Source organism: Arvicanthis niloticus, chromosome 12 (assembly GCF_011762505.2).
Source record: "Arvicanthis niloticus isolate mArvNil1 chromosome 12, mArvNil1.pat.X, whole genome shotgun sequence".
NCBI classification, from domain to species: domain Eukaryota; kingdom Metazoa; phylum Chordata; class Mammalia; order Rodentia; family Muridae; genus Arvicanthis; species Arvicanthis niloticus.
The window spans coordinates 24484238-24506131 of NC_047669.1; the positions used below are offsets into that span (position 1 = coordinate 24484238).

At 44.3% G+C, this 21894-nt stretch overlaps 1 protein-coding gene across 1 annotated transcript in view; it reads left to right on the plus strand.

The window, feature by feature from the left end:
• The first annotated feature begins 13315 nt into the window (after nucleotides 1-13315).
• Nucleotides 13316-21894, plus strand: part of Gpr156 (G protein-coupled receptor 156) — an 85290-nt gene continuing 76711 nt past the window's right edge. The window contains exon 1 of the mRNA XM_034515353.2: nucleotides 13316-13474. The gene's annotated coding sequence lies outside the window, so the exon portion shown is untranslated. The remainder of the gene's footprint in view (nucleotides 13475-21894) is intronic.

Here is a 21894-nt window from a genome sequence, read left to right on the forward strand (position 1 = left end):
CTTGGCGGGCCTTCCAGAGAAGCTGCAATCACACACCACACTTGAGGCGCTGACAGTTAATTGCAACTTGAGCTGAAGTGAAGGATTTGACTCCCTCTGCCCTCACCAGCTAGCCACGCCGACATATGTATTCATCTTCAAAGCTCAGGGGCCTCTCTTCAGGGGCCTGACCAAGCAGTCGGCCGACACTTCCTCTTTAACGAAAGCCTTGCTGGAGCACGTTTTTTGTACTTCGACCCACTCCCTTTCCACTGCTAGCATTTCTGCCTTCTTTGTCCCTGGTGGAATACCCAGGGGATTTTCTTGAAGGCTCCTCAGCAGTGAGAGGGTCGCTTCCACTCAGCTGATCTAAATGCCCAGCAATGAGGCTTAAAGAAGTAAGATCTGTGTACCCAAAACAAAGCTATGCAGAATTTTAAATGACAGGTATAAATGAAAGGTTGTTAGTCTTAGTGGCTCTGAGTAGCACGCACTCCATTTATGTATACTCAAAAAGTACGTAAGCAGAACAGAGAGTGGAAGTTACCTCTGGGGGCTAGGGTGGTGCGGCTGTGATAATTGTGTCTGAGTTTCTTGGTCAAGGATAAGAGTGTGTTATTTCTATAATAAAGAGAAACAATGGAAGCTATCATTTTTAATATTCATAGTCCTTGAATAAGCTCTCATGTTTCTGGGGGTTTGTCTCTGAGTTTAAGCATGCATAATAAAGTCTAAGCTACAATATTACAAAACGGTTGGTAACAGTGAACATTCCAAAGCAGCTCAGTTTCTAGTACTTAAGGAAATTGAGGAAATAAATGTTAACATATGCATAGATTATCATATTAGGTGGCTAAAGTGAGTATTTAGTGATCTGGAAACACTTTCATAATATATTAAGTAATAGGTTAAAAGTGTCAGGTTACATAACAGTGTATTTTCATACCCTTTGACCCAGCCATTCCAGTTCTAAGAAATACTTGCACAAAAAAGAAACAAGTATAAATATTGTGTCATGTCAGTAAAATATTAGAAGCTGCCCAAATTTTATCAATGGAGAATGCTCAATCAAATAATGACATATTCACATAATGGAATGCCAACAACCATTAAAAATAGTTAAGTCTTTTTAGATAAACCTTGAAAGTGTGACTTAAGTATGTAGAAAATGTCATACATAGAAATGTAATTATACATATTTCTATGTATGTCATACATAAAAATGTAATTTTATATATGATGTATAGATATATGCATGCATATAGAATACACACAGGTCTGTATGGTGTATAGTGTGTGTATTGTGTATATATGTGTGTGTGGCATGTGTGTTTGTGTGTCTGTGTACATATCTGTGTATATGTGTGTGTGTTATGTGTGTTTGTGTGTCTGTGTGTTTGTGTATGTGTGGTATGTGTCTGTGTGTGTGTGAGAGAGAAAGAGAGAGAGAGAGAGAGAGAGAGAGAGAGAGAGAGAGAGAGACCTGGATTCCCAGCCTCACTCATGAAAGGTAAGTGCTCTACTACAGAGCTACTTCTCCAGACTCCACTGCAATTCTTAAGTCTTATCAACTGCACTCTAACTCTTTTGTGCCACTTCAAGCTTTACCTCAAGCATCCACAACTTTCATTATCAGGAAAAAGGTTGTAGGTTGTACATGAGATGGCATTTGTACAGTCTGTGTAGCAAGCGCTTTGAGAGAATATTTAGCAAAGTGCTAGCACTCTTCCTGAGACATTAGCGGCCATTTTTATTTTATTCCTTTCATTGCTCTACATTCTTTGAGGTTTTGATAACAAACGTATCAATGTGAGAAAAAGTCTAACTTCTTTACATTTAAAATGTCCATTTGCTTCTCATATCTAAGGAGCTGAAGCGCCTGGGTTTCCACCATAAAAATGGAACTTCTCAAAGGCAAAACCAGGTTAGATAAATATGATGTACGATATGCTATATAATATGTCATATACAATATATAGTGTGTAGTATGTAATATAGTATGTAGTATATCATATATGGTATAAATCATATAATATGCATATGTAACATATATGTTACATATGTAACATATAGAAAACTGAGGCCACAAAACTTCAGACTGGGGAAGCTCTGAGGACAAGAGTAGAACAGGGAGATCTTCCCCTTGGAGCCACTTTAGGGAGCTTGGGTGGGCTTTGATGGTACAACTGTCTTTTGAGAATCATTTCAGATCCTTTAAGAACGCCTCGTTCATATTACTGTAAGGAACCCCAACAAAACTCATAGTTCAGCAAATTGGACTTTGGTGGTATCTGTACTTTGTCGTGGGCTCCCTATCTGGCCTGAGTACGTGTGTGTGTGTGTGTGTGTGTGTGTGTGTGTGTGTGTGTGTGTGTGTGTTTGGATGAGAAAACAAGTGTGCTCAGACAGAAAGTGTGCTCAATTGCTTGTAAGTGGGGGCGGAAGCCTGCCTTCCTCTGTGGTCCACGCCAGTTCTGCACTGCTTCTGGGCCCCTTGTCACCATGCCGCAGACTAGCTATTGTTGCCTAGGCTGGTCTTCAGCTCATGGATTTAGATGATCTTCCCAGATCAGCCTCCCAAGTACAAGGACTACACGTGCTTGCCACTGTGGCCAGCCCTTTGAACCATTCTGAAGTGCAGTTGTGTGGTGTCAAGTGCACTCACATTAATGTTCAAACCGCCACTACTCTCCATTCCCAGCACTCTCTTCTCCTGCCTCCAATGAAGTCTTGCATCTTTTAATCCCCCATTAGTACATTCCTCTCCCACAACCTGTGACAGGCGATTTCCTCATCTGTCTCTATGATTTTGACTATTCTAGGTATACCATGTAAGTGAGATTATACAGTGTTTACCCTTCAGGAACTAGCGTATTTCACTTAGAACCGTGTCTTCAAAGCTCATACATGTTGCAGCTTGTGTCAGAATCATTTTTGAAGGCTGGATCATATCCCATGGCAGATTCAAATCATAATGTATTTATCCAGAAATACATTACTACTCACTTACATTGGTTACAAATCTTAGCTCTTGTGAATAATGTTCTTTACTCTCCAGCTGTCAGTTCTTTTGATTATATTTTTGTCTTAGTTAGGGTTTTACTGCTGTGAGCAGACACCATGACCAATGTAACTCTTACAAGGGACAATATGTAATTGGGACAGGCTTACAGGTTCAGAGGTTCAGTCCATTATCATCAAGGCAGGCTCATGGCAGTATCTAAACAGGCATGGTGCAGGAGGAGTTGAGAGTTCTACATCTTTCTTCATCTGAAGGCTGCTAGCATACTTACTGCCAGGCAGCTAGGATGAGGGTCTTAAAGCCCACACTCACAGACACACCTAGTCTAACAAGGCCACACCTGCTTCAACAGTACCACTCTCTGGGCAGAGCCTATACAAACCATCTCAACATCCAAGACAGAACTGATGAATCATATGGCAATATGACAACTCTATGTTTTTGTTTGTTTCTTTGGGGACTCACTATACTGTTGTGTTTACGTGTTTGTTTGGGGAATCACCACACTGTGCCATTTTACATCCCCATGAACTAGCATTAAATTGTCCTAAAATAGACTATAGTTACAATTGCATATGAGTTCATGAACCATACGACAATTGCATAGCCACGAACACACTGAGTACTTACTTGCCTTGCAAACTTTAAATATGTAAGTTGTATGTGAATGAATGGATGGATGGATGGATGGATGAATGGATGGATGGATGGATGGATGGATGAATGAAGCTGTTTCTTTAAAACGTGGGGGGGGGGCGGCTGCATTTTCTTTAAAAATGCTAATTCCTTCTCAATTTCCATTCTAAAAAGAGCTAAGACACTGCTGGACAATGGTGGTGCATGCCTTTAATCCCAGCACTTGGGAGGCAGAGACAGGCAGATTTTGAGTTCGAGGCCAGCCTGGACTACAGAGTGAGTTCCAGGACAGACAGGCTTACACAGAGAAACCCTGTCTCGAAAAACAAAACAAAACAAACAGACAGATAAACAAAAAAAAAAGAGCTAAGACAATGGACACCCCAGGCTCAGAGAGCTGACTGGGTCTGGACTGTGGCTATCTGGCTTTCAAGAGTGTGAGGGTCCTGTTTAAACTCTCCCTATGTATTATGAGAGGAGAGAAAGAAATTTAAGGGAGGTAGGAAACAGAAAATAACAGGATCCATGTACTAGGAAAGAAGAATTGAGGACTAACTGGAGCTAGAACAGGAACCAGCTGACGAGGAGAGGGGACTGCAGTGAGGGAAGGAAGGGATGAGAACAAGACACAACGTGTCTTTGTGTAAAGATGCTGTGGTCAAACCCATTACTTTGTATACTGATCTAAGGGGCTAGAGAGATGGTTCAGTGGTTAAAAGCATGCACTACCCTTGGAGAAAATCCAAGTTTGGTTCCCAGAAACCGTGTCAGGTGACTCCCAATTGTAGCTGTAAATTGTTAATCTGCTCTGGACTCCCTGCTGGTGATCGCATTTCTTGTCACCTGCCAGAGTTCTCTAGATCCTCGAATGAAAAGACACACACGCGCAACCTTTATATTTCATAAGCCTTAAGTTGCTCAATGGCTGGGCACTGCCAAACCTCCCAGCGGCTGGCACACACTCCTTTCCTAAGTTAACACTTTCTAAATCTATATTTGATCTATGTTGCCCTGCTTCCTTCTGGACAGCCTTCCCATGGGGCTGCTTTCCCCCTGCACCTACATTTCAGCTGTCTCATCCTCCCCGTTCCTTCACAGCGTGATCAGCCCTACACCCCTCTCATGGCGAAATCCCTTCTTCTTCCCCTTCTTCCAGTCCTGGCTCTGTCTCCCTGTCCAGCCATTGGCTGTTGGCAACTTTATTTTCCAATCAGAGCCAACTGGGGGCAAGCTTCCTTTAGCCTACATGTGGGACACTGCAAACAAGATTTTGAGTAAAACAGTAGCATAAGAACACAAGCAGATACACCCAACCACCAGTTCCAGGGGATCCAATGCCTCTGGCCTCCACGTTCACCTGTGATAACACACACACACACTATCCTTAGGCATCGGGAAAATTCAAAACAACTCAGAGATTCCATCTTACACTCATCAGAATGGCTAAGATCAAAAACTCAAGTGATAGCACATGCTGTCGAGGATGCGGAGCAAGGGGAACACTCCTCCATTGCTGGTGGGAGTGCAAACTTGTACAACCATTGAAAATCAATCTGGCAGTTTCTCAGAAAACTAGAAATAGTTCTACCTCAAGACCCAGCTATATCACTCCTAGGCACATGCCCAAAGGACATCCATCCTACAACTATGTCCATAGCAGCTTTATTTATAATAGCTAGAAACTAGAAACAACCTAGATGCCCCTCAATAGGAGAATGGATACAGAAAATGCAGTACATTTACACATTGGAGTACTATTGACAAGGACATCATGAAACTTGCAGGCAAATGGACACAACTAGAAGATAGCATCCTGAGTGAGGTAACCCAGACACAGAAAGACGTGCATGCTATGTGCTCACTGATATGTGGATGCTAGCCATAAAATACAGGATAACTATGCTACAATCCACAGACCCAAAGAAACTAACTAACAAGGAGGGCCCAAGGGAGGATGTGTGAATCTCATTCAGAAGGGGAAACAAAATAAACAAAAAAGAAAGAAGAAACAAAGCAGTGTGCCGCCGTGCATAAAGTGCTCACAAAAGCAGAATGGAGACAGTGTTAGTTAGCTTTTTGTCAACTTGACAACTTTTGACACAAACCTAGATATATCCAGGGAGAAAGAATCTCAGTCCAGAAATTGCATCCACCAGACTGGCCTGTAGCCAAGTCTGTGTGAGATTTTTTTAAATTCTTTTATTTATTTTATGTGGATAGATGTTTTGTGTGAATATCTGTCTGTACCACATACATACCTGGTCCACAGAGGCAAGAGTTGGGCAGTGGCTCCTCTGGAACTTGAATTACAAATAGTTGAGAGCTATTATGAAGGTGCTGGAAATCTAACCCACGCCACCTGCAAAAGCAGCCAGTACTCCTAAGCGCTGAGCCATCTTCTCCAGACTCATATTTTCTTGATCAGTGATTAATGTTGGAAGGCCCAGATCACTGTGCAGTGCTATCCCTGGGCAGGTCTGTGGGCTTGGATTTTTTTAAACCTATTTTATTTAGGGTTCTCAAACACTTTAACCTTCCTTCTAATTCACAGACCAGAGGTAGGGAGGAAAGGTTAATGGAAAAGGTCGTTGTGGACCTATTTAGATGTAGTTCCTGGGGCAATTCTACTCTTCATTGTCTGGATACCAGCAGCCTAGTTCAATAGCAAACACCAAATACGAATCAGTAGCAGTGGTACAATCTAGCAGAAATAGCAAGGCTCAACCAAATAGTGAAAGTCAGTAGAAGCAGTTAGAATCAGCCAGAATACTAGGAGAAGTATTGGTGCATTTCTCTCTACAAAATATAGACCAGCAAAGACCAGCAAAGGGTTGCGGCCTAGCAATGCAAGAGCATCCTCTCACTGCTTGTGGGGTTCCATTTATGTTCTTTCTAAATATCATGTGCCCCATCAAGTTTCTGTTTCTAGCAAAACATCGCATGCCCTCTCACAAGACAGGGTCCAGAAAAACATCACGTGACACAACTGAGTTGTTAAAGGAAACAGAAATTTGCACTTCATAGGTGGTCCTGGGTTATATAAGAAAGCGAGCCATAGAGAGCAAGCCAATAAGCAGTGTTGTTTCATGGCCTCTGCTTCAGTTCCCGTCTTCATGTTCCAGCCATGGGTTCCTCCTCTGGCTTCCCCTTTTGAAGGACTATAAGATAAAAAGTAATATAAACCGTTCCCTCCTCACATTGCTTTTGGTCATGGTGTTTTATCATGGCACTGGAAACCTAACTGAGGAGCCGGAGAGATGGCCCAGCAATTAAGCGTACTGGTGCTCTTGCAAAGGAACCAAGTTTGTTTCCCAGCACCCACTTGGTGGCTCACAACGACCTGTAATCCCAGTCCGAGGGAATCCAACACTCTCTTCTGGCCTCCCTGGGGCACTGCATACACCGAGTATGCAAACATCCATGCAGGCAAAGCATCCATTGACATAAAATAAAAATAGGTAAATCTTTTGTTTGTTTTTCAAGACAAGATCTTTCTACATAGTTTGACTATCCTGGAACTCACCATGTAGACCAGGCTGGCCTCAAACTCACAGAGATCCACCTGTCCTGCCTCTGCCTCCCAAATGTTGGGATTAAAGGTGTGCACTACACCTGGCTAAATCTTTTTTTTTTTTTTTTAAAGAAAGCACACTAAGACAGATCAACTATTGTATTGATAATGTCTGCTTCTGTTTTCCATGAGTCTTCCCCTGTGTGTCTTGTTTCTGCCTGTCCTGTGGAACTCATGGTCTAGCAGGTGAGATCTATTAAGACACGTCCCTGTTAAGAACCATAGTGGTATTCCGTACCCATGGCCTCGAGCGCATCCAGGGAAGCACTGACAAAAAAAAGGACTCCTGTCTCTTTAAAAGGCTTGCTTGTAGCTAAAGGAGTAACCAAAGTATTACTTAGGTGCATGACTATAACATGAAGGAGACAACCTAACAAAAACCCGCTAATTACTATGACTCAGTCTGGTACACACAAGACAGGCACACACACATAGGAGAGCAGGATCCCTCTGCTTTCCCTGTAGGAAGTTATTGATTTGTGTCCCAAACAGCTTTCACCCACTGTGTTATTGGAATCCTGTAGGGTATTGGCCCTTCTTCTATAGAGTGAAAAATTATAAAGGCCATTTTATGAAATATGTGTAGATTTTTTGCCTTAGACCTGAGCAGGAAAAAATGCAGATTCCAGAACGAGGAACTGAAAATAAGATTTCAGGCCTTCACTTTCCCCGGGGCACATTCCGGGTGGAGGACATTATTCCCTGAATCAAAGCTCAGGCAGTAGGCCCGCCTATGGGTGGAAAAGGCCCAAGACAGGAAGGCATTCCTGACCACAGATAAAAGATGCAAGCCACCTAGGTGGGGCTATAGCCGGAAGAAGTGAACATAGTTAATCTGAAGTAGTTGGTAAATGGCAGGGTAGGACACAATGACATGGTAAAAACCACATTTTTGAGAAGAATGCAGGGTGATTTCCACATGACACTAATCATTTAGGGTGAGTACCTCTGAATTGTTCCACTATTTTTATGTTTTGTATCCTTGACAACCCCTCACCCCCCTTCCCACTTCCCTGGTTTGTGGTTTTTCCCTTTAAAACCCCCCACGAACTGGCTGTGGGGGTCGAACTCCACTCCTGCGTGAGTGTGTAGTGAGACTGCTGGCTGCCAGGTTTCTTCCCTAATAAACCTCTGCTGATTGCATCCAGGTATGGTTTCTTGTGACCTTTGGGTGGTCGTGATTTCCTGAGACTTGAGGAAGGGTCTCCTGAGTATGGGGGTCTTCACTTCCTCAGTGATGCTGTTGATGTGCTCTTTCTGGGTATAGACTTCTCCCAGTGACAGCATTGTTTAATATTTTAGGAACCACCTGGTATGAGCGTGGTTATTTTTTTTTTCATTTCTCAGAGCTTCCTTGTTGGTTGGGAAATGAAAAATTTGACTGAATTATCTTCAAGAGCTGTGCCAGTTTTGATGTTCTACAGCCGAATTCTGATCAGTTGTAGAGAAAGGCATTTATATGTTTGTCTTTTCTAGTAGATCAGGCCCTATTGGGAAGCCCTCTAACTGTGTTAGTGGTGAGGAAATTGCATGTTCCAGTTTCAACCTACCCGACCAGTCATCTCCCTTCACTCCACAAGATCTCCTCAGTTCAATCAAAACAGGCCTCTTGCCTTGGGCATCCCTGGCAACACTCAGGAAGTCTTTTTCTTTGGGCAATTTCAAAGTAAAAGTCGTAGGAGTTTGCTTTCAATTCTAAAAGGATCGCATGAAAAGGGAATCAAGATAAGAGTCTGAAATAGAAGTTAGGGTTTCCTGAGATGGGCTGGGCTGGGTACAAGACTTAACCCAGTCTGGTCACAAGAGCTAATTGACAATCGACTGATACAAACTTGAGGAACAACAATGTTCCTCTCTATGTGAAAACATTGCCAGTCGGACACAGGAGTGCCTTTCCTTCCATTCTACCTTGAATTCCCTGCCCTACAGAAGGCTCACTAATGATGCTTTATCTTCAGAGCGTTTCTATTGGCATGTGCATAGGTGTACTGTCTGCCTGTCTTCAAGTTCCCATTAGCCATCTTCCAATCAGTAATTCATCTCCTGTGAGTTGGTCCAACTCTGGAAACACTTCACAAATTAGTTACCTTCAAAAAAAGTACCCCTCACCCCCCGCAAGTGTCAAGATCTAAATTTCAAAGATCTCTCAGATGATGTGAATGAAGACTTCAATTCAATCCAACACTGTTGGAGGAACACGGAGCATTCAATATTAGAAGTTGGCAAGATGGCTCCATGGGTAAAGCTACTTGCTGCTAAACCTGGTGGCCTTGAGTTTCAGCTCCAGAACCCACACGGTGGAAGAAAACTGACCTCCACAAATAGCTCTCTGACTTCCAGAGCTCATACTGTATTTTGCATGTGAAAATAAATAAATGTAATACTAATAAGCGATAGTGAGAGCTAGGGCTGGATCCCGGTTAGTGGAGGGCTCGCCCTAACATGCATGAGGCCCTGGGTTCATCCCTATCATCCCCACGTGGGGAGGTGGCACACTTCCATAATCCTCGTGAAAGGTATAGAAAACTTATGAAAAATACTAGTTCTACCAAGAAAGCAGAACTAAATGTGAGAGTTTAGGTCTTCACTGCCCGGGGATACATTCTACATTCCAGGAGGGGTACATTATTCCTGAGTCAGAGGATACTTGCTGAATTAACATTCAGGAGAGGAAGGGAGAGGCTGATTAACATTCCTCAGACCTCAGGGAAGAAAACCCAAGGCTGGGCGGCTGGGCGGCTGGGCGGCTGGGTGGTAGTGGCACACGCCTTTAATCCCAGCACTTGGGAGGCAGAGGCAGGCGGATTTCTGAGTTCAAGGCCAGCCTGGTCTACAGAGTGAGTTCCAGGACAGCCAAGGCTATACAGAGAAACCCTGTCTCGAAAAAACAAACAAACAAACAAACAAACAACAAAAAAAAAGAAAGTTCCTTGAAGTCCTAAGAACAGACCTACCTTATGATCCAGCTGTGGTGGTTTTGCATCTATCCAAAGAAATCAAATTCAGCATGCAGAAGCTAGGACTGCACACTCACCTTCATTGCAACACTATTAGTAAAGGCTACATTGTAGAATTAAACTCAGTACCAATCAGTGAATAGATGGATAAAGAAAATGTGGTGTGTATGTATGGTAGAGTATTGTTCAGTCATAAAGAATAATGAAGGGCTGGAGAGGTGGCTCAGTGGTTACAAGCATACTGCCATTGCAGAGGCCCAGAGTTCAATTCCCACACCCACATCAGGGCTCACAGTCACCTGGAACTTCAGCCTCACAGGATCTATGTCATCTTCTGGCCTCTACCTCCACAGGCACCCATATGTACATGCTCATATCTACATGGACACCTGCAAGTACACATGAATAAAAGTGACGAATCTGTTCTTAAAAGAATAATGAAATTATGTCACTTGTAATAAAATGGGTGGAGCTGGAGATTATCATGCTTTGCAAGATAAGCCAGACTCTGGGTTGAGTATATGAGTTGGCAGAATGCTTGCAGAAGATCAGGGTTCAGTTCCCAGCACCCACATGGCAGCTCACAACTGTCTGTAACTCTAGTTCTAGGATATCCACTCTCCTCTACTGAACCTGATGGGCACCAAGCATGCTCTTGGTACACGTGCATTCGTGTAGGCAACCACACACACACATTAAATAAAAATACACCCATTTTTTAAAAAGTTTGTGATGGCGTATTTGGGAGGCTGAAACAGGAGGGCTGCCAAAGGTTTGAGGTTGACCTGTTTCAGGAAATTATATATGATATATATATTTCAATATCTGATTTAGAATAATAAATTATAATTTAATTTAATAAAGTTTAATTCATTAATAAATTCATTATTTTAATACATTTAAACCTTTTGCAAGTTAATAAAATAAAAACATGTGGCCAGTGCCTTGGAAGATCGATGATGAGGCAAAAGCATCCTTTGTCTTGCACACTCTGGTAGTTACTAGCATGACAGGAAGATACAGCCGATTGGGTCATACAACGGAACCTAGCATTGTTACAGACACAGAATGCTAGGAAGGAGACATTAACTCCTCTCACAGATCTGAATGATAAAATCTGGAAGAATGATGCTGACTACAAGGCATTGGCTTCAGACATTGAAGGTTGGGGGAGGGGCAACTCAACAGGTAAAGATTGGGTGAGGGGAGGGGGAGGGGCAAAAGAAACAGATGCATTGACTTGACAACCCAAGGTGTATTCAGAGCCCTGCAGTTGAGCTTGAGCTGGAAAGCCAGCCCGTTCGCCCCAACCCTGAAAGCTTAGCCGTGTTAGGACTGCACAGAAGCCTCACTGCGAGGTTAGGAGGGTGTTTTGCTTGTTTTATCATGAAAGTGGCTTTCTTAGGTCTGTACTGATGGTGGGGAGACCGGGGGCAAGAAAACCTGTTAGGAAACTATTAAAATGATTCAGCCCAGGGTAATTAAAACTTAACAAGGGCAGCAGTGTGGGAATGCAGAGAAGAGTCTCCAGAAACACCTCTGAGGTAAATATGGTCGATCGAGGTGGGTGATGAAAATTGGCGAGCAGTAACTGAGGGGCTGCGGGATAGCTCAACGGAAAAAAGACAGTGGGGTGAGGGGGGGAAACCAAGTCCAATATAGAGTAGCTGAAGTAGTCCGAGGTAAGATAAAAGGCAACGGAGATCAGAGGGGAAATCCTTAATGGGGAGCTACAGGCTCAAGATCCAGCTTTGGTCTCTGAAGGAGAGTGACAGAGAAAGATGGTGCCAGAAACGTGAGTGTGTGTGTGTGTGTGTGTGTGTGTGTGTGTGTGTGTGTGTGTGTGTGAATATTCGTGTGTGTGTGCATATTCGTGTGTGCATGCATGTGGAGTGCAGATGTTGATGGTAGTTGTCTCCCTCAATTATTCTCCACACTAATTTTGAGACAGGCACTCCCTCTGAACCTGAAGCTTACCAATTTAGACTGGCTGCCCAGCAAACTCCAGAAATCTGCCTGTCCCTACCCCACTGCCCCGCCTCCAGCCTTAGGGTTATGGGCACAGACTTTTGTTGGGGAACCCCAGCAGGTCCTCATGATTCCAAAGAGATTGCTTTGCCAGATGAGGCATTGTTCCAGAGCCCCCGCCCTGGCCTTTTAAGCTGAGTAACCCCAAAAGTAGAGAATCAAAGGGGCCTCCCCAACTCCTCAACAACAGCATCTAACTGCACAGAACAGAAATTCATATGTTGCTGATTTTCTCACATTCAGGACAATGTGAAAAAACACACATTGTCCTCAATAAAACTTTTGCTTTATTTTTTTCCTCTTACTTTTCCTCTCTGATAAAGTGTTTTCCTGTGAAAAGAAGCCTTTGGGTGAAATACTGAGGGAGGGCTGTAAAAAATTTAAAGCCAATTCTCCATCCTCCGTACAATGTGACCCGAACCCTGGAATCCTACTGGGTTCCCCCTCCTCTTCTGTCCCTAAAATAAGTAGTAAAAATGTGGCCTTTGAAGTGCAAGCCTTTAATCCCAGCACTCCGGAAGCAGAGGCAGTCGGAGTTCTGTCAGTTCGAGGCCAGCCTGGTCTACAAGGTGAATTCCAGAATAGCCAGGGCTGTTACACAGAGAAACCTTGTCGCGCCCCCCCACCATTCCTATTATAGGCAACATTCTTGTCTTTCTAAAATAAACACAAGCTCAATGTAAAGAATCAAAGACTGCCTAAATAAAAATGAAGAATGGGGAAAAAGAAGAGACGAGGGGAAAGGAGGGGAGTAAAGAAAAGATAGAAGAGGGAAAGAGGAATGCAAGGGGCCAAAGAAAAGCTAATAGATAACTCCGTCTCAAAAGACAAAAACTAGTTTGGGATGTGAGCCTGAGGAACCAGGGACAGGACCTGCTCCCGGGAGGTCTGAGCATCGTCCTCCGGCCGCAGGGCTCCCCAGGCCGGCGTAAGCGGCTCTTTGAGCAGAGAGGCTCAGACGGGAGCGGACGTCCTCGGAGGAGTGGAAGAAGTCGGAGTAAAGGACTCGGGAGTGGAGCAGCCTGCAGCCTAGCGCAGGGTCGTGTGCCGGCGCGGGGTGGCGCCAGAGGAGGGACGGCGAGCGGGCAGGGGAGGAGGCGACCCGCAGGGCACCGTGCACGCCGCACAGCTGCCGGCCCTGCAGTCAGCGCGGCGATGGGCGCGGTCCGCGTCCCTCCCGCCGCCTTCCAACCCCGAGAGCCCACCAGAGACCGGGAGAGCACGCGCGTCCCAGCCACAGCCGCGGGCTCGGCGCTTCTCCGCGGCCGGGGACCCCGCGAGGTGAGCACAGTGCGCCCTTGGAGACCCCACACCCCAGATTTTGTAGGAGCTCTCTATGGACACAGGCACCTGACTCTACGGGGGGAAAAAGTGAAGAGGACAGGAGCCCCCTCTCTTATTCAAAACCTGAGCAGGGTGTTCAGAAATGATTTCAGAAGTTCAAAAAGTAGGGAAGAACGCGTGGCCACGCATCAGGGATGGCGTTGGCAATTTGGGAGGAAAGAGGAGAGGGGAGAGTGAACGGAGTGTGACCTCTCTATTTTATTGAATAAGCAACAAAGTGCTCAAAAAGGAGATCTCAGAACTATTTCCCACAGTCTGGCGATTTCCAAGCGTGACCCCAAATCTACCCTGCAGGTGCAAGCTCACCCGAGGGCAGGGTGGCTAGCTGACGTTCCCCCAGCCCCTCTCTGAAGTCTGAGAAGAAAGTTTTACCACACAGCTTATGTTGTGTGTGGAGGCTTTGTTCCTGGGCATCAGAGGAGTGCCCCAGGCTCCTTTCTGAGCATCCTTGGATCTGGCCAACAGCAGTTTCCAAGCTTGTTCTAGAGTCTTCCACTTAGAAAGTTAGGCATCACGTGCTACTCCCTTAATGCTTCCCTGTTAACCTGCTAACATTTCAAAATTAAACTACGTAGGGAAGGTGACGTGGCTGCTTTTACCCATTTGTTGATTTTCTGGATACATGCATGAGAAATAGGTACATTATGTCCTGACCTCTGTTTTCCCGGTGTATTCCTTAAACAATAAACAGAGGAAGATGCTAAGTGTGTGCATACTTCAGTGAAAAAGAAAAGTTTTCAGGTGGTAGTTTAAAACCACCATACTTGTTGATATGTTAATTGGGCAGCAAGGCCCCCAAAGTGGGGGGAGGGGGAACCACCTTTTCTCCGACAATAGCTGGATTTCTCCCAGCAAGGCTTCCAAATTTGTAGATGTGTTTTAACTGCTGCAGAAGGAACAAATGGGTGTAAACAGATAAATGAGAGGAACCACTTGTCTGCGTGCTTAAGACACTTAGACTCTGGGATGTGAAGTGCTTTGGCAAGCTTGGCTTGAATTGGGGCTCTTTCAGAAAGAGAGGGGGCTCCCTGGTCCCCATTTTGTCTGTCTGATTCCCCTGCAGGACCACCACTATGTCTGGCATATTTTCTCTGTCTCTTGCCTCCGGCTTTAGTTTCTCTGTTCCCTAATAGTCTAGAGTTGGTCTGGTCAGAGGCAAAGCAGTTATGGAAGCCTGGGAATAGAGAAGCCCAGTCTTGGGAAAACAGAAATGTCCTCCAGCAGAGACAAGGAGGGTAAATGGCAAGAAGCGACTTCTAGCCTAGAAGGTGGAAGGATGAACACAGGAATGAAGTTAACTAGAAAGAAGAGGCCTGGGACACACCATTTTGTTTTGGTTTGATTTTTCAGAATGGGGTTTGTTTGTATAGCCTTGGCTATCCTGGAACTTGATCTGTAGATCGGGTAGCCTCAAACTCACAGCTACCTCTACTTCCCAGATGCTGGGATTAAAGGTGTGTGCCACCATGCCAGGCCTAAGGATCACATTGTTTCTTGATGAGGGCTCCTCTATTACACTTTCTTGATATTTCAAATGTCCCTAAGCGCATTTGAAAGTTTTGTTGGAGGAAATTGAAGCCTCTAAGAAGGGCCCTCTCTTCTCAGATTCACCTTTAAAAAATAACCTTGTGCATGCATGAGTGTTTGTATGTGTGTTATAGTGTGTGTAGTGTGAGTGTGCACATACATGTATGTCTGTATGTGTGTGTGTGTGTATTATTGTGTGTCTATGTATGTCAGAGTGTGTGTATGTTTGTGTGTGTGCATGTGCGTGTGTATAAGTTTGTGTGTGTGAGTGTGTGTGTGTGTGTGTGTACACGTGCGCGTGTGTGCAGGCACATGCAGTCAGAGTGCCTCAGGTTGGGTTCTTCCACTTTGCTTGAGGCTGGGTCTCTTTTATTTGTTAGCTGTGTGCACCAGGCTAGTTGGCCTGAATCTAAGGATTCTCCTGTCTCTGGCTCTCACCTCCTGTTAAGAGAGATGGGATCACAGAATCGAATGCACAGCGCCTGGCTTTATATATGATCTGGGGATCCAAACACTCACACAGCAGGCATTCACCCAATGAGCTTTCTCCCTGGCCCGAATTCGTGTTTCATTTCATTCCTTGAATGTTTTCAGAGAATAACTTGGGGCAGAGAAGAGAGGAAAAGAATGGCCAGGGCCCCTGTGAGCCACAGAATTAGTGAAGGGCGAATGACTTGGGCAGAGAAATTGGATTCAATAGTTGAACAGAAAACAAACAAAACCCTTATTTTACGAAAAGGACTGAGAACTTATTGGTGTTTAGTTTCTCAGGAATTTGCTAAAAGTGCTGACAAAGAATGCAAGTCCCTCACTTTTTCAAACAACATTTTACTGTGAGAAACCTTAAAGATGCCCAGAAGTTATCTCCCTTTCTTTATATAAACGTTTAATTATATTATTTTTTTTAAAAATTATTTGTTTTCATTTTATGGGCATGAGTTGTTTTGCCTGCTTGTGTTTGTGCACTGCATGCGTGCAGTACCCATGGAAAACAGAAGAGGGCATCAGATCCCCCTGGAACTGGAGTGGCAGACGGTTGTGAGCTACCATGTAGGTTCTGGGAACAGAGCACTGTTTATCAGCAGGAGCAGTCAGTGTTATTAACCACTGGCCCATTAATTATTATCTAAAACATAAACTAACATTAAGAATTACAATAGCAATAGCGATAACAATAATAGTTTGAGTATGTGATCCAGGCCTAGACTGAGGTTAAATCAGAAAATGATTAAGAAATAAATATGAGACAGAAATTTGGGGGGGAAATTATGGATTATATGAACGTTGTTCTTCTAAAGCTTCCATAACAGACAACAGATCTCTTGATCTTTATCTCTCTCTCTATCTCCCTCTGTTTGTCTCTGTCTCTGTCTCTGTTTCTGTCTTTCTCTGTCTCTCTGTCTCTCTCCAAATTTAAGATAGAACATCAGGAATTCAGTAAAGATAAGGAAGAAAGGCAGACTGATGCTCTTCTTTTACTCATTCATTCATTCATTGCAACAGGGTTGTGCTTATGTAGCTCAGGCTAGCCACCAATTCCCAATCCTCCTACCTCAACCCCCAATTCAGAGATTACATATGTCTTATTCTTAAAAATTCATTTGTATTTATCATTCCCCGATGTAAAACCCTCAAATAGCGTCCCCTCACACTTAAGTAACACCCAGTTCTTCATCAGAGGCAACGACAGCCCTGTGTGACCGAGTGTGCTTGGCCTCACTGGGTCACATCTGTTTCCCACTGTCCTTAATGGTTTTCACTTTGCCTGAGGACACCTCCCTCTCATCCTTGTTAGAATGTCCCTGACATTTGTCACCTTTTGATGCCCTGTCTCTGTCTTTGTCAATTGGACACATTCTCCACAGGAAACCCCATATGGATAAGAATTTTTGTTGTTGTTGCCTTCACAGGAATGTTCCTAGTTGGCAAATGATAAGCAATTAACAGATATGATTGAATTGATTAGATAACTAATGACACAAACACAGCTTTATCTCTCTCCCACCAGGCTTGTGAAACCACTGGTAAAATACTAGCAGTCCCGCTCAGGCAATCAATATTTCATAGGTGAAGAATGATCTGGAGATCAGTGAGCCCTTTATCTTGCACGGTTTCTAACCTGCACCTGCTGGAATTGGGCTCAGTTTTGACCACACGTTCCAAGCAAAATACACAAGGCTTCACTCCCTTGAATTTCTTCTTGTGCTTCTCTCTAGCCACCTTCACCATCTAGAAGCAATGTGTTCCTCTTACTTGAACGTTAATGGCTCCTGCACGGTTGTATAAACGCATTTACATAGCGCTCTGCCTGCCTCCTCTTTGCTGTGAAACATCCCTGAGATCCATTGTTGCTCTCGAGTGTATCATGTCTTTTTGCTTCAAGTTGGTAGCTGTTGTATAGTGATTACTGTGTGTGTATTCGTGCTCATATCGATGGGCATTCGGGTTGCTCCCGGTTTGGGGCTATTTTAAATCAGGCAGCTATGAGTGTCTGTCTTATTCTAGTTCTTAGTATTTCACTTAAAGAGAAAATCCTCCTGTGTCCCCATGTGGACAGAGGTATGACAAAGTGACAGGGGCTCAGTGACGGGCAGTGTGTTTCCATCCGAAGACATTACTGCTAGGAGCTTATCTACCTGATACTCTGGGGTGTGGAGGAGATAGCACTTGGAAAATGAACATCCATGCAAACCAGGGGAGCCCTCAGGTATTTCTTAAATGTGTCTTAGGTCCTTAAAAGAGACAGTGTAGAACGCTTCCTCCCCTCCTTGATTATTCCCCTCCTCCTCTCTCTGCTTTCTGGTCCCAGTACAAGTTGAATCTAATCAGCCCCTGAACACTATGCTGAGATGTTAAAACATTCATGAGCAGGAGTCTTGTTCAGAGCCTGATAAAATATTTATGTGTTTCCACGGGGCATTGCTTTCCATCTAGATTTCTCAAGGCGTTTTTCTGAGCTGTTTGTCATAATCATGAGATATACAGACAGATGATACAGCCTCAGACAACCCCCCCCCCCCCCGTTACAAAGGCCAACCTTAGAGCATCCTCCTTTCTGGGGATAGACATAATGAGCACACAGAAGAAGATAAGCTTTCAGCGTGTCCACATCAAGCGTATGCTGTTGAAATGGCTAAGGAAGAGAAGGGTGTGTTAATGTGGAACATTCACAGATGTGACCCGGAGGGGACAGCAAAAAGAACTTGCTAGAATGAAGAAAGATTAATTAAAGTGGGATGCTTACATTTCAAATGAAAGAACGCAGGGACCAGTCTTGTAAAAGGCTTAGTTCCTCTGATTCTGTCATGCACAGAGCCTACACAAACTATGCCCAGAGCTACAATTGAGTTTAATTTCCTTCCATGAGAGTCTATGGGCAGGAGGAGAGTCTGCAGGATTTTCATAAGTGAAATAAGTTAAAGAAGAAGTGGCTTTGGGGTTGAGTTCTGAAGGATCGATGCCTCTCTGACTGACAGCGACAGTATAAGGGATGTTTCCAGAGGCAGATTTGATATTTAAATTATAACAAGATCGGGTATTATAATCAGGACCAAAAGTGCCAGAATGGTTTGATCAAAGTATAAAAAGGATGAGGGGGGTGAGCCTCCAGGTTTTGGTAAGAGATAAAGGTGGTGAGTGGCACACACCTATAATCCCAGCACTCAAGAAACCAGGCAGGAGGATCTCTGTGAGTTCAAGGCCAGCCTGAGTTACCTAAAGTTCCAGGACAGCCAGACTACATGGTGAGTCTCTGTGATAGATAGATAGATAGATAGATAGATAGATAGATAGATAGATACATACATACATACATACATACATACATACATACGATAGATACATAAATAGATACATAGATAAATGATAGATGCATACACACACACACACACACACACACACACACACACAGAGCAGGCCAGCTAGAAAACTAAAGATCAGGACATTGGCTGAGCTTTTATCTGTTTGCCATAGGTATCCATGTAACTTTTGGCCAGAGATCGGGTTAGATATTAAGCCATTCTTGGGATGTGCACCCAACATAGGCAAAACCTTGAGATATGGTTATAGAAGGCATTTCCAGACTATCCTACCACATCTTGTCCAGTCTAGAGGCTCAGTGAAATCTAGTCTAATGGGAGTAACAGCAGGAGGTTAGACTTACTATGTTCTCAGACGTGGCCAGAAACAGGCCTCTCTACCCAACTTACAGTCCCTGACAAAACTCAAATGCTCTAAGTCGAACAGAAGTTAGAGGCTGTGTAATGAATCTCATCTCTTTATCAGAACTCCTTTACTTCAGTGGGAGCAACTGAGGTCTAAGTCCCCTTCATCCCCTGGACCCAAATCTGTGTCAGCATATTTTAGCTGAGGATTAGTAAGTGTGACTTTTGAATAAAAATGGCCCTCATAGGCTCATAGGGATGGGCATTATTGCAGGTGTGGCTTTGTTAGAGGAAGTTTGTCACTGGGGATGAGCTTTGGGGTCTCAGATGATCAAGCCAAGCCCAGCATGTCCTTCTCTTCCTGCTGCCTGACAACATGGATGTAGAACTCTCAGCTCCTCCCCCCAGCACCATGTCTGCCTGTGTGCCTCCCTGATGACAACAATGGATTAAATCTCTATAAGCCAGTTCCAATGAAATGTTTTCTCTGGTCATGGCGTCTCTTCACAGCAATAAAACCTTAAGACGGTAAGCAACAGAGCTTCCAAACCATCTTCCCAGTCCACCCGATGGGGACTATAGAGACAGCTTGCAGTGTGGAACTGAAGTCATGGACATAGACGGCCCATGGACAGGGTTGCCGGCCGTCTTCCATATGTGTTTTCAGACTGCAGGCTCCTATCCAAAATTGACCATCCTTCTCAACAAACTGGGATGCTGATTTTTCAACCTGAAATAAAAATTGTCAGGGGGTGTTAAGCATGATTGCCTTCCATGTGAGATGAGAAAGGTCACTGTGCAAGTGATGGTTCTGGGAAGTCAGTCTTGGAAGCAGCAGTCAGGAGCTTTGGACACATAGTCATCCCTTGGTGTCTGAGACAGGTTGCTTCAGAAACCCCTGCACATACCAAAATTTCCAGATACCCGTCTCTCGTATGGAACAGCATACTATTTGCATATAGGCTATATGCATCCTCTTGCATACCTCTAGGTTATTTATGATACCCATTACAATGTAAATACTATGTAAACCGTCTGTGTTCTATTGTTTAAAGAGTGATGACAAGGAAAAAAAGGCCACGCACAGACACAATTTTTCCTTTCCCCACTATTTTCTGTGTGTGCTCAGTAGAATCCGCAGATGCAGAACTGGAAGATAGAAGATGCTGGTTGTATGTTGATTAGCCAGAAGCTCTGCAGTGAGAGAGTGTTTTCTGGAGTGAGAACCAGAAATGGCATGGGAAGGTCTCATACAGAAACTTCCATTCTGGCTGGTTGGAATTCCTTCCTTGCTATGATGGGTGGCAGGGTTCCAGAGTGACAATGGGAGCATCTGACCAAGTATGCACTGAGCCTCCTAAGGCCACCTGCCTCTGCTAGAACACCAGGCTGTCCGAGGGCACTGCCAGCACTCCATTATGGATTTCTGGGGGAAATTGGGAAGACCTTGAGAGAAAAAACAAAAGGAGACATCTTAACTAGAGAATATTAAGATCATGAAGGTGTGGCCTGGGCTGAAGGTATAGTAAGGACTTGGAAATAGTCTTGTAAAATGCCACATCAATAAAAACTTTTCTTGGAGTCTAGGCATGGTGGCATATGTTTTTAATCCTTGCACCGGGGAGGCAGGACAATCTTTGTGAGTTTGAGGTGAGCCTGGTGTACATAATGAGTTGAAACCAGCCAGGGCTACATAAGACCTTGTGAAGAATTAAAGGAAGAGGAGAAGGAGAAGAGGAGGAAGAAGAAGAGAAAGAAAGAAGAAAGGAAGGGAGAGAAGAAAAAGAAGGAAGAAGAAAAGGAAAGGAAGGAAGGAAAGAGAAAAAGGAGGAGAGGAAGAGGAAGGGGAGGAGGAAGAGAAGAAGAAGAAGAAGAAGAAGAAGAAGAAGAGGAGGAGGAGGAGGAGGAGGAGGAGGAGGAGGAGGAGGAAAAGGAAGAGGAAGAGGAAGGGGAGGAGGAAGGGAAGGAGGAAGAGAAGAAGAAGGTGATGATGATGAAGTAGAAGGCGGCCACCAATCACCAATAAGGGAGCTGGGAATATGGTTAAAATGGCTGTTCTTCTAGAGAATCATAGCTTGGTTCCCAGCACCCACTTGGTGGCTCTCAACCACCTGTAACTCCAGTTTCAGAGGACTCAACACCCCCTTCTGACCTCCACAGTTTCCATACATATGGTGCATACACATATATGCAGACAAAACACTCATTCATTTGGGTTCTGTTGGGTAGGATTATCCTATTCCTCATCGACACTCTTGACTGTAGAAAAGGGTGTTGGAAGACAAATGAGTGGTTAAAAAGAGAATTCTTCAGATTTCCAGAATCTGAATTTCATAACACACACACGCACACGCACGCACGCACGCACACGCACATGCACACGCACATGCACACGCTGAAGTCCCAAAAAATGTCCTTTAGAATGAAACCAAGTGGCAGAGCCTGAGCTAGGCATCATATTTGCAGGGTTATTGTTCTGCCAGTGCCATTGGCTGGTGCTGTTCTGGGGATGACAATAAGAAGGCCCTTGAGTGGTTTCCAGTGATACTCAAACTATCTTCTACAAAAACAGTCACAGACCCTTCCAGCCTGGGCAGCCGTGTCTCTCCACAGCTTCATGTGAATTCCTACAGAGGCTGGGCCAGCTCTGTGCATCTCATCTCTGGA